The sequence below is a fragment of the Rhagoletis pomonella genome, unplaced genomic scaffold (assembly GCF_013731165.1).
Source record: "Rhagoletis pomonella isolate Grant_MI unplaced genomic scaffold, Rhpom_1.0 Rhpom_scaffold_00005, whole genome shotgun sequence".
Classification (NCBI taxonomy): domain Eukaryota; kingdom Metazoa; phylum Arthropoda; class Insecta; order Diptera; family Tephritidae; genus Rhagoletis; species Rhagoletis pomonella.
The window spans coordinates 73,284,103-73,305,449 of record NW_023458559.1 but is presented as its reverse complement, the minus strand read 5'-3'; the positions used below and the strand labels follow the sequence as shown (position 1 = coordinate 73,305,449).

Sequence of the window (21,347 nt, the reverse complement as noted above, 5' to 3'; positions counted from 1 at the left end):
GAAGGAAAGAATTTCGGCAGAGCGGTAAAGTGACAGATGTGTGTAGATAATGCTTTACATTCTCCAATTCTTCTAGTTACATTCATTAGGCTCTGTTCAAATACAGTCGCATGCCCCTGACTGAAAAACTTCAAACGGACACTGGAAATAGCACACCCTAAACGAGCGCTCGAAGACCCAAACCCTGTGATCACAGGAGAATGAAGATCAAAAACTTTCCCCAATTGCATGGAATTCTGTAGATACTCATGCCTGCTGCCTTTGGAGAGATTAAGTGTTTTCAAATAATTTCATCAGCTCAGCTCTTTGACTAAAAATTTCTATATGATTTCTTGTACTTTCTTTGCGTGAACTGGCCACGTTCTTAGTCCATATCAACATTTATTTTGAGAGCACACTTTAAAAGTCCGCGCGAAGCATTCCTCAATTGCTGAAACGCATTATTTAACCAAGGAGCAGGAGTGAAGCAAAGAGGTGGAAAATTCGGACAAGCCGTTAGCAAATAAAACTTGCGTTAGCCGCAGCACTCTAGAAGAGCAACCCCCCCATTCAGCTGAGATAGAGAACATATAGTGTGTGGCAAGTGGGGAGACACTACATGAAAAATCCCCCAGTAAGTTATTCTGTTCACATACGCGTTGCTTAGTAATCTAGGGCTCCAGTATCCAGCAGTCTGTTTACAAGAGCACTGGCTGTGACACAAGAACATGTGGGTGCTCCTACAACCCACTGATTTACTTATAAGTAAGGGTCCCTAGAGTGGAGTATCAGCAAGAGGATTGCTTGCAATCACACCGGGAGGAATTTTTTGCCTCCTTTCCTTCGACTTCCGAAAAATGAGGCCAGGTCAGTGGGGAGCATTGACAGATAACTGTTTCCTGATTCAAGTCAATTGTAAGCGGATGGTTTGGCTCAAACTCTGAAGAAGAGTAAACACTGGAGACTTGTGAGAATCCATGACACTGTCACAAGCGCTGTTGAATTTCCATTCGTGTGGATAACAAGTGGAGTATAATATTTAGCGTTCTCATATGTATGTACATAGTTTTCAGGGTGTTTTTCATTTCCTTCTCCTTTTTACCGAGCTGCAGTATTGTCATTCGGCTCATTCGCCTTTTACGATAGCCGGTGCATTCTACCCCACCGAGATATTGTTATCATTTTCTAGACCATTTCTCTATCTTTAGTATTGCTCATATCGCTCTAACAATATCTTGGGACCACCAAATTTTATAAATATATAATTAGTAACAAACCGAAACCGCGTTGACAAATAGAAACTAATTAATTAAAAATTGAATATTTAATTAAAATCCAATTCAATTGCTGACCATGCTGGAAAATAAAAGATTAATTAATAATACTTACATTTGATAATGGGTTGGTGATATTTAATGTATTTTTGTGGTTTTAGCTGTTGATTGCTAATTATCTTGCGGTCTAGTACATACATACATACGTACATACACATGTTTGTTGTTTAGATTTCAACTGTTGGTATTGAACTGTTAAATATTTGGCATATTTCATGAATTTTGAAAGGATTAGGCCAAATTTTTCAAGTTATTTTTAACAGCGGTCGTCCCTCGGCAGGCAATGGCAAAACTCCGAGTGTATTTCTGCCATGAAAAACAGCTTCTCATAAAAATACAATCGCCGTTCGGAGTCGGCGCAAAACTGTAGGTCCCTCCCCTTTGTGTGACAACATCAAGGCGCACACCACAAATCGGAGGAGAAGCTCGGCCAAACACTAATATATGTGTAAGCGCCAATCTATTATTATTATTATTATTTTTAAATATGTATGTCTACCATTTACCAATAGATATATACTTTTCATCTCCAATTTTCAATCCAATTATGTACTTGCTTTTTAACTATTTATTTTTATTTTTGGCCAAAGCCCTGCTTATGTTAACTGCCGCTATGTACATACATACATACATAGTTACTCGTATGTAACTCTGTGGCTAAAATCATAGACAGACGGCCCACGTTGATCATCCGGATAAGCTCGTTAATTCAGAATTAGAGTAAATTCTCAAATATAATGCGGATTAAAAGTATTTGCGACACTGAGCAAACCGCTTAGAACGTAGAATGCAAAAAACATTCAAACGAAAAACCGATTATAATCGATTATTTAGTATCGAAATTTTTCGTTCGATTAATCAAACGATTAACCGCGAATTTTGTTCAAAATAATCGAAAAAAATATCAGAATTTGACTCCTTGACAAAAGTTGGCATTCTAACCACCCAATAATAGTTAGGACTTACCGTTGATTTTTGCTTACATTGTTTGTTGAAGGTGTTGTTCATCCTCATCTTCTTTCGTATAAAAAGATCGTCCAACATACCTTGTATGGAAGAAAATTTGCAAAAAAAAATAAAAAATCCTAAAATTAACGGCAAGTCCTAGATACTTCAAACCAGTGATGGGAAAATAGCTGTTATTGTACTTTATACTTTATTCAGTACTTTTACAATTTGAAGGTACATTTGGTACAACACGTAATTTTAGGTAGTGTAGTGTACGTGGAGACATCTTTTTTAGAAGAATGGTCAAAAAAGACTTTAAGTGGATGCAAATGTGGATTCTAAAATTGGTCATGGCGTCTTAAAGGCAGGTTCTCCTCATATTCTGAGACAGTCAAAAGTACTTATTTGACGACGAGCTAGATTAACAGCCTTATTCTGTATCACGAACGATAGTCAACACGAACGATTCGTCTGCAGAGGAATGCTTCAAAAATTAGTCTGGCGGCATCATTTTAGCCGTTTTAAACGCAACCGAGACCATTGCAACGTAATGTATGAAAAGCAAAACGAAGACGACCGATAGAGTTTAAAATCGCAATCAGAGAGGTTGTCGTCTGCAGACGAATCGTTCGTTTTGCCTATCGTTCGTGATACAGAATAAGGCCCTAAAAAATTTATTAAAACTTGTCAATGCGTGATGCTCTTATATTTTTTTGTACCAGGGGCTCTATTCTGTAACTGTGAGAAAATGTAGTGTACACCGAGTGCAAAACTCACAACCAAAAACTCACCGACTAAAATTCAGTGAGTTTTTCGGAAGAGAAGTGTACACAATTTTGACAGTTAAAACTCATTCTTACTCTTCCTGAATCGCAAAATGAAGAGTGCACACAATGGTGTACTACTTTTCAATTTTTATTTATCATTTTTAATTCGTTTTGGTTTTCTCGATTGTCTACGCAGTGAATTAACAGCGTAGTTTTCCACAATTTAACAAGAAATGTATCCTTTAACACAACAGTCAGTTTTTGTGACTTATTAAATGGCTTTTATTTATTTTCGATTCTAATCAAACGACCGATTAATCGCCTAATTGCATGGCATTAATTGTAATTCATAATTATATTCGAACCCCTTCGATTAGTCAATATATTTTTTTTCGGCAGTAATGCATTCACCACACGAATTCAGATAGGAATCTAATTTAAATTGAATAAGAACTCATTTGAATAAGTATAATGAATGCGCCACCACCGAGGAGGTAGCTGCGCATGCTAGTTTTGCATGCTCTCTGTAATGAATGTTTCTATTCATTTCAAAGCCTACATATTTTGATTTCAGATGCAATTTAAGTTCTTAAAATATCTTCATTAGTTCAAGATTTATGATTTTTGCAAGGAAAAAAGTCAAAAAGTGCCATAGTGCATCTGTCAGAGTACAATTTCGTCTAGATCAACTGCGCCGTTAATCCCTATTAACGTTGACATCTGACTACGCTATAACTCTACCACTGTTTGCGGCGGCGACAAATACGGTTTAGGTTTATTCAAATTTTTTGTACTTGCTTCGTTTGCTAGTTTGCATGAATGCAAGTAAGCATTGATTAAATTAAAATAACTATAGGTTTAATGGTATGTTTGTGTAAAAGATTACGTTTCGTCTCATATTCCTTTATAACTTTTTATTCGCTTTGTATGCCTTGCATTGCGCTATTGTATTGCTGTCATGAATTTAGTTCATCGATAATATTTGCAAAGTAGACTAAATGAGCGCACATTTATTATTTATGTATTATTAATTAATGCCATTGTGTGTGGCATTTGTGTGGTCTCTTCAGTTTTTGTTTTTATTTTTACTTTTGCAGTTGTTTTCCTTTTTAACTCTTTCGCTATTGTATGTTTTATTATTATTTTTGTTTCTTTTAAGCGACAAAAGTGCATTGAACTCTGTTTATTGTGTTAATTGTGTACAATACATATTAGTCATTTATGAATTTTTTATGTTATAAATTTTGCATAATTTGTTTTTTTTTTTGCTTAGCATTTGTATGTACATACATACATTAATGTATTCTGTTAAATATTCAATTTTATTCTATTATATAGCTTTGTTTAACCATTTATGACACTCAAATTTTACGACACTATTTTGATATCTTCTTCAACCATAAACCGTGACTAAAGCTTTCATTAGGATCCGTTATTTCCATTTTCGTGACCATTCATGGAGATTTGCCATAAATAATAGCATCACTTATCGAGATTATAATGAATTAAAAAATTAAATAATAAAAATTCTACTCGGTTGCCCACTCTAATGGCAGTGGTTTTTATCTAAAAAATATGTCACACTTATGTATGTATGTGTTTGTTTCAAGCTTTTTGTATTGGGAATAAGTTATAAAGCTTTTAGCATCTTGGTGAAATGTTAAAAACTTGTTAATATTTTTATTACGTTATAAATTTTGGAAAAATATGGTAATCATTTTATGATTCACCAATATATATATTATTCTGCTGAAAATATCAGAGTATAGACACCTCAAATGGGATATTGCAAACAGAGTCCAGTTCATCTACCATATTGGTATTCAATTATACTACGACATCAAATCAGATTATCCATTGTAAGTGTTTAAATGGATCAACTTTTTCGCTCGGTATTTTTGCCAAAAATTTTACCTGAACTTTTTACGTTTCCTCGGGATCGTCTATGCAAAGTTGAACCTCACAATAAAAAACGCCCTAAACACAATTTTTGACTGGCAAAAAAATCATTTACTCATAAATATTTTGCAGTAAGGATCTTCCTCGATGTCGAGAGGGCTTTTATCCACGTGGAGGAAATAGTTAAAACATGAAATAAGTTTAGGGCTAACAGAAGCTTAATTAGTCTAAACCAGAATTTGTTCTGCATCAAAATAGGCAAGGCAGAACGCAGAACTGATTTCATTTGTTCGGGAGTACAAGATTTCTAGCGTCTCTTTTACGTTGATTGCAGGAGTTTTCCAGCAGATTTCTGACTGGATACGTGGGCCTGACCCTAGAGAAGAAACTGTCGTGGAAACCTTTTATTGCGAAAATGGTAACGAAGGCATCAAGGGCTTATATTGCTGCAGGGGAGCTATTGGTAAGTGACTTCTTCACTCTTTGAAACCATGAATAAGCCTATGGCATATATAATGCCCACTGTCTTAGTAGGAAAAATACTGCAGCACGAACTGCGATCTGGTTGCAAACTAGACCCCTAACAAGCACATCAACATTCTGAGTATTCAAAATTTTTTTAAAGTTGCCATTTCATCTCTGATGGGTGGGGGGAGGGGATAGTGTATTTTTTAAGCCAAACATTTTCCGTAAATATCAAGTCTTAACCTCCACACATCTGTCGCTCTTTCCACGCAGAAGTAAAGTGCTTATTAGGGACTTGAACTCACTGATGATGCACTAAACATTGGCAAGGGAGTACCTGACTTCCATCTCAACTGGTTCGAAGTACTATATTTTTAGAACTAGAAGAGTGGCTTTGCTGGAAGTTGAAGTTATAACCTGTTGGGGAGAAAATGTACCCTTAAAATCATCTCATCAGGCAGAGAGCAGATGGGAATGCTTTTGACCACCTGTAGTTCAATATCGGAAGGCCTAATTTTAGCACAGGGCACTCCGGGTGAAAATGGGACATGCAGGGCGGTCAAGCGACCTTCTTTTACTTACAGAGGAACAGCTCTCGCTGTGTTGAGTAGCCTGACTGGTGTGATCCGAATTCACGTAGTAAGACTAGAATTCGCATGTTGGCCGTACAGTTAACTGCACTTTCTATGAGGCTGCCAAGCTGCGCTAGGCTACGTTTAAAGTATCTATGCTCACACTGTATAGCAAATCAGAAGAAAACGTAATCTGATCGTAAGTATCAAGTATTATCCTGTTTTTCGGATTTGTGGATATGCTTTCTTAAAAGACCTGCATACGTTCCTTGGTGTGCTCTGAATGGCGGAGAAATGGTTCGGCTAAAGGATAAAATACATAAATATAAATTGGAATGCTGTGCTAGAAATAGAGTTTTTACATTTTTTGAAAACAACAGAACTATGTAGACTTGAAGCTTTCGGTATCTTCTCGAAGGAAGTTTAAATATGGTTTATGAAGAGGTTCGCAATAGTGATACTAAAACCCCCATCAATATGCTGACGCTTTGTGATACTTATTTCAGCTCAGATGAATAGGGAAACCCGCACTTTCTTAGAAAAAACCCGGCTTAGTTTGCACTGGAGAGTTCTGGAGCGAGCCGGCCCGAATCTTCTAAAAACTCTGCGAACTTCCGGTTTTTCATTCACCTCGTCTAACTTAGAGCTAATGGATAGATACTTATGACGATATTTTGCCTCCTTTAAAAACATTTTGGTACTTTACTTCCCGTTCAAAATGCACAACAATAACTATTTTTAACTTTGCAGCATAATGCATTCTTATGTTGTAAGGAATTTCCAGAACTTATTTGTTAACTCAAGCACCGGCCACTTAAGTAGCTGCGGGTAGATAAGTAGAAATGTTGAATAAGAAAGTCCATATAGAATGTGATTCATCGGTAGCCACAAGGAATTGATGAACAAATCTACTCCCTAGCAATAAAAAAAAAACAAAACATACACAAAATTTAAGAAAAATCGTAATTGTCTTCACGTAAGCGTCAGTCGACTGCATACGAATTTTTTTTTTTCAGTAATTTTGTAGACAGGTCAATGAAATGGTAAGTGGAGTAATTAAACAATAACAATTATACACAGACTGTATGCGCTTTTTGTGTGCACTGTTTTGGAATATATGTACATACATATGTATGTATGTATACATTTATATCTATATGTATGCATGCTGAATTCTGTGGCACATAAATATTATTTCGAGAGTCGTAAGACACAATTTCATTTCTTGGTAAAACTCATGTGATTCATGCAGCATACGTTAAAAAAAAAAAAAAAAATATACATAAAAACTAGTGACGTCAGTCTGCAAGTCTGTTTTTATGACGCTCACTTTAAGCAAGTACTATGTACAATATACTCGTATGTATGCGTGTGTGCGAAATTTTTCAGCATCTGTTTGCCTTTTAGCAAAACATGTGCCAGCGGCAATTGTATTGTGTTGGACTTCGGACCAGCAGCAGGTGAGTGCATGGCAAGAAAATATAGAAAGCAAAAAAAAAAAAACACTAGATTAAACGGATTAAAAAAATTGGCAAAAAATGAGAAACTATGAAAATGTGTGAACTCAATTTAGGAAGAAAAGAAAACAAGATCTAAAGCGCTGCAAATTCAAGTTAATAGATGATTCATGACCAAGGCGAAAATGTGTTGTTGAACTTTGCTTAGAAATTATAAAAGACATATTAAGAAAGAAAACATAATAGAAACAGAAAAGCAAAAAAAAAAGAAAGGCTAAAAAAATATTTTGTTTGTGTTTAATATTGAAATCGATGCCAAAATGTATATGAGGCATCATAGTTTTTGCTGCAAGAAATTTATATACCTATTTATACATATGCGTATATGAATGAGTGTAAAAAACATACACGTCTGCAAATTTTGACATATTTTCGACATTTCTTTCATAAAAATCTTGTGAAAGTATTACGGTTTGGTGACACCCACGCCTACACACATACATAGATGTATTTAAAACAATTTTGCGCTGAAAGCTGTTCACTGGCAGTTGTTTACCACTGGTATATGTATGTACATAAGGATGGTATAAAAAAGTTACCAAAAGTTACCGAAAAATACACCACTGTGGTATAGAATTCTTGAAAATTAATATTTTTCGATCGGAAAACTCTTTTTCTCTATCTTTGATGAAAGTTTCCTGAAGAGACACAGTGTTTTTCGATCGAAAAAAAAAATTAGTTTCAATAATTCTATAACTTTTCTACGAAAAATTGTTTTTTTTTTTTCCTTACAAAATAAATGGAAAACTTTGAGCACTTTGAGCGACCTCTCAATATGTTTTGATTTCAACATATCAAAAAAGGGGTATATTTTTTCGGTATAGAGCAATCCGAGGGGATCAAATCTTTTAAATTTCGAATTTACTTTTTTTGAACCAACCTAATGCACATATGTATGTATGTAAACTTTTGCATTAACATGACCACAATTCATGTTTCTTTGACTACGCAAAAAAGTTGTGATATATTCATATTTTTACGTGCATAGAAAGTAAAGAAACGAAACTTAATAGATCATATGCTTGGCGGCACGATAAAGCTCTGTGCTGTATGTAGCTATGAATTTACTTCCGAACAAAAAAAAAACATCACTAACAACTACCCAGTGGGAAATTGTGTCGATGCAACGCTCTAACTACTTTTGGCAGCAGATTGAATATTCTAAATGAATTACTCTTTAATACCACAACAGCGGGTCCAGGAAATGATGAACTCTTCCTCTAGGGAAGTTTTTTGCTAAGTCCTCCCATAAAAGATCTCGAGTATGCACGAATAAAGTTAAAGCAAGTAAAGTAGCAAGAATTTCCATCGAAAGGTTTCTTTTGTACTGCCACAAAAAATCGAATATGGGAACTGAATATTAGCTGGAGGCTATAATAATATTCATGCTAGGATAGCCATTCCTGCTCGCTTCAGCCGTTCGCTATTCAGGGGTCTTTAAAGGCTTATTCAGTATGTTTGGAAAATTAAATAAATTGAGTGTACGTAGCTTAAAAGAGGTATTGTATTCGTTGTTGATAGTCAAGCTGCTATCAAATCATCAGGGCGGCAACTACTATTACGAAACGTGTTAAGGAATGCCGATGACCCCTCAAAGCTCTTCAACTACGCATAAATAATCTTTACTGGGTCCCCGGACATATTGGAATTACGGGAAATGAGGAAAGGCACGAGTGTGCTAGAAAGGGATCTGAGATAGAATTAGGTGAAACGGTTCAGTTTGTTGTTGAGAAAGTGACCAGGGCCCAGGCTCGATGAACGTTAGGCTTTTTTTGGACTGCTCTTTTTTCGAAGACTGAACAAGGGACCAAATTATCTGATAAAAAGTGAAAGCGTCAATGTAAAAGCAACTAAAATAAGAAAAAATTCGCTCAGCAAATGCAAAAATAATTATTGGCAGACAGGTTTCGCTGAATTCAGCAAGAGTGACGTCAAAACATGCGGCTCGGCAAACAAAAAAAAAGCAAAGCGATTTTCATCATTACCCAAGGTCTTCTTTGTGTGCAGCAAAGAAAACATAGCACATGCACATATATTTTAATGCGATTTTAAAATGTAAACAAAAGTGAAATTATTGAAATTTTTGTGGCAAATTGAGTATACTCATACACGCCCACACAAACACACTGGCTGGCTAACGAAGAAGCTAATCAAACAGATCATTAGCGCGCAGTGTAAGCAAGTATATAAACAGCTGACCATGTGCATTTACATATGTATGTACATTAGGGTGGCCCATAAAACATACATGCGGGGGAAAAATTTCAAAATGTTAAGCTGTTAAGGGTTTTCTATATGGATAAAAGAATACCCGTACTTTTTTGTTAAAAAATAATAATAATATTTAGAACAGCCTTAAAGTCTGTGAAGTTTTCCATGTATTTTATATGGGTAAAAAATACTTTTACATAGAAATGGTATACAATTTTTGAAACACATTTCGATCGGAAAACTTTGTTTCTCTTTCAGAGACTTTCTATATAAGTACCCACAGGTTTTTTCTTAACTATTTTTAGTATTAATTATTTTTTAAAGGTACCCCAAAAACCCCCAAAAATTCAATGGGGGGACCCATAACAAATAAATAATTGGGTATTATTACTGAAAGTGTCCTGAAGAGAGTTGGAGTCTTCCGATAATATAAATACATAGATTTGAGGCTGTTGTAAATATACATTTTTTTTTTAACAAAGAAGGACGGGAATTCTTTTTTTCCTTTTAGAAAAATCCTCGGGAGTGGGTGCTTAACATTTTACACTTTTTTGGACCACCCTAATGCACATATATGTATTTTTTAGCATGTGTGTGGAGTGTGTGTATAGTCATGTGTGCTTTTGCGGTATGAATAAGTGCAGATGTACGTACATACGTTTAAATTTATTTTGTTTTGGGCTGAGTCTGCACTGATTTTGATATTTATTTTTTGTTGCTCACTGGCTTGCTTCACTAAATGAAAGTGCACTTTGTTGTTGCTGCAATTCACTCGTGTCTGCTAGGCATTGCTTGACAATGAGGCAAGCGCTAAGTTTAAAGATTTATGTAGTATAAATTAGTTAGCAACTCACCTGACTGAGTGTGTACGAGTGTGAGTATGAGTTACGCAGTGTTTTAAATAAGTAAAATTTGGTTGTTTATTTGGATTTTGGAATGTTTTGTCTTCCAAACATACAGACTTACATACCTGGTAATATGGCTCCATTTGCCAATCCTAGCGAAAGCGTCAAAATCAGCGACAACAGCAACATTTTAGTTTGATGATTAAGTCGCCGTTAAATTAATGGAAATTTTCAGTTGTGTTCACTAGACTTCTTCGTTGGCCGATGATTTCCAAGTGTTTTTGCTTGGTTGCTGACCGCAGAATTTGGGGATTTTACAGTTGGTTATAAATATTTCGTTAACACTTTACACTCATTTTTGGTTGTTTTTGGGCTGGTTTGCACAAAATTATTATTTTTATTTAAATTATTTTTTATTTTAAAATGGAGTGTCTAACTTTTTCCTCAGAATAAATTATTTCACTTGAAAAGAAATCTAAACGAGGGTTAGTTGTTGCTATTTTTCAAATTAATATTTTATATTATATAGATAAGTATTTGATAAAAACTTTTCTAGTTTTGTAGCTCACTATTTTTTAATAAGATACAAAATAAAACTGTACAGCTTCCGCACTTGTATCACTTTTCCGTATAAATTTCTGGATTGCTGCAACGAAAATGATAAATAAACAAATTATAATTATTTGGCATTAAAGTTGGTTTTTACTGTCTACAAAACATACATATGTATGTATATACATGTTTTCGAAAGTTAAGTTTATATTTTATCATATGTAGCTATTGAGACTGCAAGTCCATCAATGCCACAAAAACAGCAGGACATCATTTGTGCTCATTTAGAAAATTCGAGCGTTAGCGATATCAATCCCGAAATTTTCTTGATTGGTTGCTTGCGAATTTCGGGATTGATATATATCCCACGAATTATAAAATGCCGAGTCCGGCATTAACTGTCAATCCCGAAAATTTCGGGAATGGTTTCGATGGTTTTTGGTACTGCTCAAATTTTCAAAATTATTATGCAAGTTCATCAAATTAAGGGAAATATTTAAAACTTTTCCAAATATTTTTGCAAAAAAGAATTAGGTGAATAAATTTGGAGTTGGTGCCATAAAATGTGATTTAATCTTTTCTATATGAAACGTAACAAATGCATCGCGATCATTTATAAAAACTTCTTAAATTCATTTTTCGTCATCCTGATCTTATACATACATATAATAATGATCTAAAACAATGTCAGCGCTGTCAATCCCGAATACTTTTGGAATAGTTAAAGTAATTTTTGTGCCTGTCTAAGTTTCGAAAGTTATTTTATAGGTTCGAATATGTATGAAAACGACTGAGTTTCAGAAATTTTTCGAAACATAAATTTTTTCTAAAAAATTAAACAAAAATGCCTCTGCAAAATATTAAGAAACTCTATTTTAGATTCAGAAAAAATCACAAGAATCCCGAAACCAGTAAGAACGAAAATGTCTGTATCTCTATTGCATATACAGCTGAGTCCTCCCCACACAGCAAGCGAAACTCCCAAGGTTTTATAAGTTTTTGTAAAAGTGATGGTAAAGCACCTTGTAATATGTATACAAACAGCGCAGCCCACGCGGAAATTACGTACATATGTACGTATATGTAAAAATCGAACAAATAAATAAATCAACAAGCAATTATTTGGGGCCAATATACAAATTCAAAATGGATTAGGGTGGAACATCATTTTTGAAAGGCGAATAATTTTACATATAAAATAAGATTTTTTTTCTGATTGACTACTTCGTTGAGACAAAACAAAAAAAACAAGGGAGTCAGTTTCCGCAACAAGAAGAAAACAGTAAACAATAAAAAAAAAAAACAAATAAGAAAATAAAAAAAGAGATTGGCAAATAAATTAAATAATTTGAAAAAATTTATAAACTAAAATAACTTAATTAAAATAACTAAAAAATTTAATTTTATAAAAAATGTTATTAAATTAAATACTATAAAAAAAAGATAAAATTAAATTAATTTAAAAAAACCCAACTTATGTACGTACAAAAAATAAAATAAAATAAAAATAAAAAATAGAACAAACTAAAAAAAATTAAAAATAAAATAAAATAAAAATATAATAAACTTAAAGGGAATAAATAAATGAAAATAACCAAAACTTAAATAAAAAGTTATCAGCAATAAAATAAAATAAATTAAAATAATTAAAATAAAAAAGTAGTAAAAAGAAAAAAAATAAACTAAATTAATTTAAAAAAAATAGTCACCCTAATGAACGTGTAAATATAGTAAAATAGAATAAAATAAAATTAAACAAAATAAAGAAAAAAATAATAAATTAAGATTAACTAGAATAGGCAAAAAATAGTGCCTTGTAAATTTTGTAAGCAACCAAGCGGGTGGCTAATTAAGTTTGTTTAGCTGCAATAAATTGTTTGTTTAATTTGTAATGTAATGAAGATAATTAAAAATCTTGCGCGATTTGTTTGCGTGCTGTTCTTTTTTTGCCTTTTGAAATGTTGGTTGTACATGTAAATACATACATACGTATGTAGGTAAATAGCTCTGGAAGAATAGAACTTTAATCATGATAGATTGAAGATAAATTAAGAAACGAAAATAAACACATCAAGATTAAAGAGACCATAAATAAGACGAATAAGGGCTGTTTTCTCAAGTAGGTTTTAGAACTTATCTGTTCTAAAAAAATGTGTTTGAAGGACTGATAAATTTTAGAACCTACTTGATAAAACGGCACTAAATATTTTTATATTTTTGCCCAAATTAGGAGATACGTTGTACGTTTATTCTATTTTTTAAGTACTCATAAGTATGCCGGAAAATAATTAATAATATTCGCTAGATTTGAAAAGGCCCTAAAAACTTCGAAGGAATCGAAACTTTTACTGAACTTTCAGCATTTGTACGAAATATTTTTGCAGTTTCGATTTTGCGAGTTTTATCAGTTTAGGAAAAACACCTCTTTATGGAATAGAAAAAGTGAATTATTAAAAAAATATTTTTGATTCATTTTAAAATTCATTAAAAAAATTAAATCTGCCCACACGATTTACAAATGTGTACATTTAAAAACATATAAAAAATCCCATAAAAAGGCAAATGCTTATTAAAATCTTAATATTTCAGTAATGAAAATTATAAACAAATTTAGTGGACGTTTTTATTTATAGCCGCATTTATTTTTCATTCGCTTTGCTTACAGCCTTTGACAATTTAAAAGATGTACGTCAAATTATAAATGGGACAAAAATATATTGAATAATTTAAAGATGCAAATAAAAAACAAGCAAAACATGATATAAAACAAAACACAGCAATAAATTTTCAAAGAAATTGGTTGAATTTCCAAGGAATTAATTGCCCATTTTTTTCTAAAATGACACAAACATTTGGATTATTGCCACGTTTTCCAATTCATAAAGGTGAAGATTAAATGAAGAAATTATATGTGTACATTAGGGCGGGTCAATTTATATGGGAGATTTTTTCGACTATATGCGTATAGCACATAAAAATTATACGTTTACTTTTAGGAAAATTTGCCGAAGAAACCAAGGATCTAAAATCAATTTGGATTTTTTTAAATTACAAAAATAAGTTTCTTAGCATTTTGCTGTAGTGTCGTAAAGAAGTGGTTAAATTTGAATAAAAACATGCTATAGAGTTTTTTTTGGTAAAAATAATCCATTTCAGCACTTATATTTTTTTTAAAACTTCCACCAGAGGGCGCAATAGTAAAAATTTTCACATTTTCTTAGAAATATATTTACGCAATTTGGAAAACTCTGAATTAATTTTAAACCCACGGCTTCTTCGGCAAATTCGCTTAGAATTACAGGTCGAGTCCTTAGGGTCAAAACATAGTGGAGCGGCGAGAAAAGAGCATAGAGCAAAGCGTCGATTTCAAACGCATATGTTTTAATGGGAGAGCGCACAGTGAAGAGCAAAACTTACATACACGTTTGTAATTGAAGCTTTGCTCGATGCTAGCTCTTCGCTAGCTATGTTTTTGGCCTTAGAGAGCGCTTAGAAAAAAAAAATAAAAAAAATGACCCGCCATAGTGTACATACATATGTACGTATGTATATTTGTGTGTGCTCGACCAAATAAAGCCATAAAGAATACATATTTCTTTAAACAAGAAAAATCATGGAAAGCCTGAATAATTTTTTAAATTATTGAACGAATTCTTTGTCGAAATTCTACTATTTTTTTCTATTTTTCGTCTCTAAATTTTTGCTAACGAATTCCCAATAGAGGTATAACCTTTTTTTAGTGCTCACATCTTATGAAAAAAATTCAAGCCGAATCTAAAATATGAAAGCAAAAAAGGGTGTACGATTTGTAAGAGAATGACCCACATATATGTGCACTTTTGTCTTGTCAACTATTTGCGGTAAACAATGACATCTACAGAGCTTAGAACTCAATACTCAACACACCTTTTCAAACAAAAACTTCCTACTTTGTTATGGTATTTCTATTTTGTTAGTACAAAAAAAAATCAATCACTTTCGATAAGAATGACGCTCTCGGCGTATTTGCTTATCAAATCGTCTTTAAATCATGCGATAACGGAACGCCAGACAAGAAAAAAATTTTAAATGGTAGACATGAAGAAAATGGTAATGGTACATACATATGAGTAGAACTAACAAAGACGTAGAAGGAGTGTCAAAAACAAAAAAAACCCCAAAAAATAAATAAAGAAATAAAAAAGAAAAGAAATCTAATAACGAAATAAAAAACCTAAAAGAAGAAAAAAAAAACAAACGAGGACGTAAAAATCGCAAACAAATACCAGACATATTTTTTTACGGCGGCTAAGGGTTTTTAATGTTCTGGGCCAGCAAGCACACACATTTTCCTCTACTTTTGAAGGGTTGATATAGAGTAAACTTAAAGCAACGAAAGTGGGAGAATGAGCTGAAAATGAGGTGAGGTGAAATGAAAAGGTGAAAGTATAGAGCTTGAAGCGAATGTAAAGCAACAAAGATGAAGGAGGTATTAAGCTTACGGGTAGAGAACTTATAAGTTCAGTGAGTAGACAAATACGTGTATGCGCGAAGTTAGATTAGAGTAGTAGCAGTGCGATGAAGGAATAAATAAGTACTTGGGAGGAGCTAGTGAAAGTTAAGCGATTAATGCAATGTTTTTGGGACTTAACAGGACCGTGGTTATGCGTGTTGGTAAGTTATTTATGTCAAAGGCGCGCATGGAACAATTTAATAGGACACGCGATGCGCTACTGAAGTTCAGGAGTTTAAGGGATGGTCTCCAAGGATGGAAAATCGATGTCAACACGGTAAGGAAAAAAGGAAAAAAAAACAAAAAAAAGAGGTAAACAATTCCAAAAAACTGCGACAAAGAAGTGGGTTTGTAGGTCAAATTTCGCAGGAATTGAATGCACAGTTATATGTATCTATGTTGAAAATATACACATACACAGTTTACTGAATTCAGTGGCGTGTGAAAATAACAAAAAAAAAGCAGCTTTTGGCTGTAACAAAAATATTAAAAGCACCAAAAACAATAAGCACAGTGTTTGCTAGTGCCGGGAAAGAAAAAAAAAACACAAAGGCTATTTGACATTCAAACTGTAATTAAGGTTCAAGTTGTTTGGTCAACAAAAAATAAATAAAAACCAACAAAAATAATCACCAAACTTTGCTACCAGAAAATAGTTGGCCTCTATTGCTGCTACTTTTGTTACGTTTCGCCGTTTGGCGCACGAGTCTCGTGTCTGCTGGCGCCCCCACAAAACGCATCGCGTGCGCACAATAGCTTACATTTTCGGTTAAACATTTTCAGACATTTGTAGTTTTTTTGTTAATATACTTTTCTATTCACTTATGTTTCTATTTTATTTATTTTTTGTTTGCCTGCGTTTGCTTTCATGTCTTCATTTTCATTCATTTGGTGGTCGTATGCACATACACCCAATTCATATGAAAAAACACAAACACAAAAATATATGTATAAATACATACATACATATACATATGTTTACTCGTAATAAGCGCACTTACCTACATACATACACACATGCAAGCAATGCTGCAATGCGGCAAATTTTGGTCTGATGACGAAATGTGGCAAACGAAATTGCTTGCTTTCGTTTTTGTTGTTGGATTTAATTTTTTTTATTGCGAAATTTATTGAAATTCGGTTTGATTTTCTTTTAGTTTTTGGAACTGAAACGGTAAGCAGAGCTTTTCGCGAACTTTTTATGTTTATTTATTTTAGATCATTATTTTTTTAATTTTTGCATGTATTTTTTTAAATTGTCCTCGGAACTGAAATAAAAAAAAAAGTTTAATTAAAAAATATTAGAAATTATTTTACACCGATTTTTCCCTATTTTTTAAATTATTTACAATACTTTTCGTGAATTAATTAAAGTAACAAAAACTTCGGTGGTGATCTGCATATTCAAATAATTTTCTGAACTAGTTTCCTAGAGATGAAAAGGTATATTTATTTTAATAGCATACAATTTTCTTTGGATTTAAGCAAAAATATATTATTAAAGAAGTTATTTAATTTTATACAGACGATTTTTTGAAAAAAATTTGTTTTTATTATTTTGTTTTTTTTTTTAATAAAATTTTTTAGAAATTAAATTTTATACTTAACATTAAAAAAAGAAAATTTTTCTGAACTCACAGCTTTTATATTTTTAAACGAAAATTTACTATACCTAATAAGATGAAAATGTTTTTGATATTTTTTTTTTAACCAAAAAGTATTTTTTGCACCAAAATGAAATTTTTTTTTGTCCTGTTTTTTTTTGTAAAATTGTTTAGAATCATTTCTTAATTTAATTAGATTTCTGGATCATTTTATTATGATAATTTTAGGAAATTAAATTTTAATAAAGAAAGTCTTTTGTGTTAGAACCGAGCTACAAAAAAATTTTAATTTTCTAAGATTGATTTTTTTTCGTTGAAATTGAATAAATAAATAGAAAATTTGTAAATTGAAAGCAATTAAAAAATGTTAAACAGTCGATTTGAAAAAGATAACAACAATTGGTATATTTGTCCCAAAGGTATAAAATTTCTTTTAAGATAGGGTTTTCTTAAAAGAAAACTTATTATTTTTGCAGCGATATTTAATTTAAACTTTTGGTTTGAGCAAACCAGAAAAAGCACTTTTTTATTTTTTTTTGTCTTCGTAGAAAAACAAAACAAATTTACAAAACGGAAAAATAAATTAAGAAGAATAAAAAAAACTATTTCTATTGAAAAAATATTTATTAAGCATATTTTTGGTTAAACTTTATTTCCTTGAAAATAATTTAAAATTTCTATTAAACTTTATAGCTAATGTGGAAAGAGTTCTTATAGATATTAAAAAAAATATATATTTTTAAGTAAGTAGTAGTTTTACCCCTAAATTAATTTTAGCTATTTTTTGCAATTTCTACATTCTTATCGTAAACAGATAGGTAGTTTTTTTTTTACAAAAACTAATGTTTAAAACATTTCGGTGAAACTTATTTTTGGAACTCTTCTCTGTAAAAACATTAACAACAAATCGAAAAACAATATTTTAACCAAGGTTTTAACTAAGGTTTTTTATTTCGAAAGAAATTCTTTCAAGTTATTTTTTTTAACTGGCTGTATATTTTGCTAAAAATGCATCAAAAGTAAAATAAATGAAAAATGTTAAAATTCTTAATAATTTTATATAAAAAAGTTTTTTTTTTTTTTTTAATTTTACATAGTACACACATATCCATTTTATATTTTTTTTAAATTTCATGAAATCTCAAATTTAAAAAATTAATTAAATACTTTTAAAATGTCTTGCCTTTTATTAACATTTTTTTTTAATATTAGACGCAATTTAATATTATTTTATGTATTTTAAGTTTTTTGGGTAGATTGTGTGAAATTTCCATACCTTGAATTTTAGAAGTTTTGACTCTTTCACTTTTGTATGGCGCACTTTTTTCAAATATTTTTTCCTTAAAGGAGTTTATACTTTTTTACAGGAATTGTTTTTTTTTTTAATTTGATAATTTCTTAAAAACTTTTTTACGCACACCAGTAGTTTATTTGCTTCAAACACCCGACTTTTTTCAAAACTTTTCCAAATATTTTTCTTTTCACACCAAATATTTTTCTAAGTATTGTATTTCTTTTTCCTCCAAAAAGTGGTCTTCACACAATAGTATAACAAGTAAGTAAGTAGATTTTCTGCAGTCAACGCACTCGCACTCTTTTAGTACGTATTGTATGTAATTAACACGACGATTTCACGATTTACTTTCGCAAACAAATCGAAAAAACACAACCTTCGCGTTGTTAGGTCGTTGGTGGACTAAATGTTAGCGTCAGCTAGCAAATAGCCAAAACGATCCATGTTGGAGCTCGCTTGTGCTGACTATTTATTGTGTGGAGCGCATTGATAACGCGGCAAGAGAGTGCCAACGTGCTCCAACTCCGTAGTGGCTGCGGTTGCGTGTGTATGAGTAGGTGTGTTTGTTTTTGGTTTTCCCTTTTTTCTGTTTAGTTTTCTCTCTCTCACTCTGTTTTTGTTTCATCGCCCCCCGTTCATTTCTTTCCCTCGTTTGCCCCATATGGAAGTCTTTATTTGTTTTTTGTTGCTAATGGCATTTTATTTGGCAAAGTTTTTGTTTACGTTTGTGGATTGTATTGCTCAGCTGATTTTGCGTCTGGTTGGTAGCGAAAACTTTTATAAATGTCTACATAAATATATGTATATCTGTACTCAGCATATACGAGATACATATGTATGTACATATATACGTATGAACAACGCCATTCATGTCTGTTGTTTACTTTGAGTACTTTCGCTGTTGTTGTGTGGAGATGATATGTGAGCTTTGATCTTACCTGCTGTGTTTGAAAATTTGTATATTGCACAAAAACTTGGGGAAGTTTGATAGCTCAGCCTGCCATCGGTGGAGCTTAAATCTTGAGTTGCATTTCCTTATGAAAAGAACAATCCCCTTATTGCTAGAGTACCCATCTAGCTCCCAATTTACAGTCCCGATTTACAAACAAATCCAAGTATCCACGCATATGTACTAACAAGGAGCACCAAAACTCCCTTCGAACAAGGCTAAATTTCTCCTCCTATTATTATTAAAAAGTCGTCTGCTCGAAGTCTTAAGAACTCCGCTTTCCACCACTGCTCTCATACATATCTGACTAATTCTTCTATTTTATTTTTAAAAACATACACTTCACTGCACGTTGGCTCTGCAAATAGTTCCTACAGCTTCCTGCTAAATCACATTCGGCTGGTTCCTACTATGTATGTATGTATATCCGATTCGCACTACCAACACCAAGTTTTTGACGCGGATTCCTAAAAGGGAAGAATTGAGATCGGATTCGAATAGGAAGGAAAGATCTATCCATGTTTGTAAGAATGAGTCAAAACTTACTGTAAAACGTGTTGATGGTTAATACTCGAAATAATTATGTATATCTTCCAGTTTGCCTAATAATTATAGTGACTTTCAAGTAGACAACCCTTAGGGCTTAGATGTCGCTGATTATCAACGAGATAACTAAACTGTATCGACACATATCGTCTAGGTTCCTGACCATATCGAGGGAAACTGCAAAGTTAGTGAGCTTCTAGATTTTATATGACCTCAGACCGATAGAAATTAGGAACCTCGCCTTATTTTATGGAGTATCCATAGGTTTTCGATGGAACGGACACCCCAGCGTTGTCAAAAAGTACTGCACCCGGTAGAACCCAGCTTCAAGCTCTGGTCCATGGAAACATCTAACAAGTGTTTCTTTTTTCCTCAGAGCAGTCGCTCTCGGCAGGCTAATGGAAAACTGGATGTAACCGGAAATTAGAAAAGCAGTGACCACCACCTCAAAAAGTACTGCTCCCGGTAGAACCCAGCTTCAAGCTCTGTTCCATGGAAACATCTAACAAGTGTTTCTTTTTTCCTCAGAGCAGTTGCTCTCGGCAGGCTAATGGAAAACTGGATGTAACCGGAAATTAGAGAAGCAGTGACCACCACCTCGGAAGAGGCTAGATTTAACCCTTCTTTCATGGCAGCTACAAAAAGTTAATTTCACCTATTTTACGTACTAAAGCACTGATAACACGATTTGTACATTTGTACAGATTTGTCTACATAGTTACATAGTGGTATTATTTGGAAAGTTTTTACTTAGCTGCTCTCATTCTCGATAAAAATTTCTAGACAATACCACTCTGTGACTGCCAAATGTACAAATCGAGTGATCCCTGCTTTTGTGCCGAATACAAGAGATGGCATAAAAAAATATAATAAAAAAATCGGTTTAGCAATCCCATATTACTCCCCTAGATCTCTCGTAAAACGCTTGTGTACCTAGTCTTGTTACAAAATTCTACCAATCTACTGATGCAAAAATCAGCTGAATGCTGTTGTTGCAAAAAGTAAAAGCCACGAGAAAAAAAATAAGCAAATAAATAAACAGAAAATAATTAAAGTCGTTATTTCGATAAAATATCTCATTTCACAAAAGCAAAAAATATTCTAATTTTCACTCTGGCAGCCCCATTACGATCACATGTAGCCAAGCAAAGACCGCAATAGTTAGCTATTAAAAGCTGTTGGAGAGAGTAAGCTATTTGTAAGTAAATGATTCACGGTACGTTCGAACATACATGCAGCATTTGTATGCTCATTTTTGTGTGGGAATTGCGCCCAAAAAACATCGCAAAGAGCGTGAAAAGCCATATGCTCTGATGCTAACATATAGAGCTTGGGTGGCAAATCCAAAACTTTTTTGAGTGGTATTTTGCAGA

General features: G+C 32.8%; 1 long non-coding RNA gene across 2 annotated transcripts in view; it reads right to left on the bottom strand.

The window, feature by feature from the left end:
* Positions 1–18,886, bottom strand: part of LOC118739481 — a 51,794-nt gene extending 32,908 nt beyond the window's left edge. The window contains exons 1-2 of one of the 2 annotated variants that reach the window (XR_004993025.1): positions 18,462–18,886; positions 10,663–11,183 (exon numbers count right to left, since the gene is read on the bottom strand). This is a non-coding gene — a long non-coding RNA (uncharacterized LOC118739481). Of the gene's footprint in view, positions 1–10,662; positions 11,184–16,582; positions 16,772–18,461 lie in introns of those variants that run through there. The other variant, XR_004993026.1, reaches the window with a different exon arrangement.
* Between the last annotated feature and the right edge of the window lie 2,461 nt (positions 18,887–21,347).